Consider the following 2,873-nt stretch of genomic DNA (forward strand, 5'->3'; position numbering starts at 1 on the left):
ACTTACCTGCTTACTCAGGTCCATCCACTTCAGCAACCTCCATCGGATCAGTGAAGTAACTCGATCCTGGAACTACAGAATAACCGCGCCCCTGCCAGAGAGTGTGCAGGATGGAGATCTCACCCATATAATAGACAAGGTGAACCAGGGAAAGAGAAGGATAACAGGGAAGGAGGTGAAAACCAAAACCAGCTCCACACAGTTGGCTAATATCTTGTTTCAACTTGCAGACAAACATCTCCTGAGGCAAGACAGAAGGGAAGACGCAAGCGAGCCCTCATTAAGCAGAACAACACCAGTGCAGACATCATCCTTCGCACACAAGCATGCCCCCGTGGAGACCAGGTGAGCGTGACAACTACAAAATCATTGATGGAGTTCAAGAAAGAGAGGAAAGAGAAGAGCAAGAGAAGAGAGAGAAAGAGAAAGAAGGAGAGAGATTATATAAAGAAGAAAGCAAAAAAGTGTATAAGCGAAGGGAGCAACAGAAAACTGGGAAATGAGAAAAGAGGAGGCAAGATCAGAAGAGAACCAAAAAGAGGCAGAAGCCCAAAGATTGAAAGTATGCAGGTTACAGAGAAGGTGTGAGGAAGATGAGTTAAGGTAAATGAGGACAAGAATCAAATGAAGTGAAATGAATCAAAGTAAGGGATTCAAAGATGACGAGATTGAATATTTATGCCATAGGAGCATAGTGCCATAGAAGCACAGGAACAATTGGAAGAAGAAAGAGGGTCACACATCCACGAAGGGAGCTACAAGTAGTGCCGTGATCAGCATGGCCAGGTGAGCAGGATACATAAGATATAGAGCAGAGGCTTGGGAAACAAAATATGCAAATGAGGGATAGAGGACGTTATGGAACTCAAGAGAATACTCAAAATGTATAATTAAATGGAACCGAAGGTTGACGTGAATCAGGGCACATTATACAGACTATCATAGAACAATGTCTTTAACCAGGTTAGACCTTGATGACATAGAAGATGATAACAGTCATATGATTTTGGTAACAATATTGTCAGAATAACAAAGTAAGGAACACAAGAAAGCACAAAGAAAGGGCTGATATGTATTTTCAAGAGAATCGAGCATAGATAAAGGGGTAAAATGGTCGTATTTAGAGGTCCCCATATATAGAACATCAGAACCAACACCATATACTGAATGACAACAGGTACGATCGCACAATTCAGGAAATATATCACTGCCTTATGTAAGCAGATTAAGGGCATTGCCAGGATGGAAACAAAAAGGCAAAGACAGTGCAGCTTGAAGACAAGGAGTGTAGGTGAGTATGATTATGAGCCAGGACTGTCACAATTCCCATTATTAGAGGAAGGAGGGGGTCAACCACAATATATTCCATAGCTGCAAACAGATAAGGAGAATTTAAAGTGCACACTACCAAGTTTCACTTCTGGTGCAGGGAAGTGGATCTATGAATTAGAGAAAATAACATCAGGAGCAACTCTAGCCATAGGCGACATTAAAGGCCTAATGTCAGCTATTCTAGGGGAGAGAGCTAACGACATTTGGACAAGAGCAGGATATCCGAAAGTCACAGCGCAAAAGATGGTGCATGATGGAGCGCCATTTATTAATTATAGAGCAGATGCATGCTGATCACTCTGAGTACAATATCCAGAGACATCGGATATTTGGGCAATAATTACAAGGAAAATGGGAGAGAATGAGTACCCAATTGACTTTATTCAGGAGATTCAGGATAGATGGAATTTGGAGATGCATGAATCATGGGATAAAACAGTAGCATTATTTTATCATATTTTATTTCAAGGGCTGTCAGGGCTGATGCAACGGCAGCTAAAGAAACAGGTAGGAATGAAAGCAAAACCATGGGCAGAGTTACAATTGGCAATTTTGCATTACTGTAGAATATTATGGAAGAAGGGTAAAAATAAAGCCAAGAATGGAAAACAGGAAGATGTTAAGTTGGTGCAGACAATATATTCAAAGTACACTATAGAAGGAGCAGTACTGACAAATAATGAGGGATCAGTGGCCCAAATAGTGCAGGATAATGCGGCATAAGTCAAGGATAAGAATGGATATAACTTTATGTCAGGAGGGAGAAGGAATGGGCCTCGAGGAGGAGGATGAGGTGGATTTTAAAACCCTCAAGGAAGTGAAGGATTTACTGGCAGACAGCCACTGATATGTTAGAGTTGCAGTAAATTAGGGTGTTTAGCTAGAGTATGCAGAAGCAGGGGAGGCATGCAATAACATTCTGGGCAATCTCCAAGAGGGGGCATGGAATATGCTCAACAGTATAATACTGATTCACAAGGATAATACGCCCAAGATCATATGCACCCTCAAGTGTATGCCCCGCAATCACAGCAAATACAACAAGTCCCAATGCAGGTGCAATCACAGCAGGGGGAACAACAGAAGGCACTGACACAACAAATACAAAATATTCCAATGCAACAGGAAGGTCCATCACAATGGCACATTGATACAAAGCCACACAAGTAGCTGCACCCACATTCGGAAGTATGACTGTGGTAGGAGGAAATCCTTTCACAGGTACAGGGATGAGTTTATATCCACAATAGGACAGCCCACAGAGCAACTTGATATGTTGAGTACTATCTGTGACACCAGACCCCCAAGAGGAAGCAATGGTCAAGGAGACAATAGGAGGCAAGATGTTTTCATGTTTCTGCGAGGGAAAACACCCAATGTCAGGCACTGTCATGAATGCTCAAGGATTCTCTGGGGTAATGAGTCTAGTTTCATTCACAGACAAATGACCAATTTCTATAGGTGAACATACCATGTGACAAATGCCCTTAAACATACTTGTGCGTGATTTGATGACAAAACGTAACATGACGATATCTTTT

Source organism: Ambystoma mexicanum, chromosome 12 (assembly GCF_040938575.1).
Source record: "Ambystoma mexicanum isolate Mex_15411 chromosome 12, UKY_AmexF1_1, whole genome shotgun sequence".
Lineage (NCBI taxonomy): Eukaryota > Metazoa > Chordata > Amphibia > Caudata > Ambystomatidae > Ambystoma > Ambystoma mexicanum.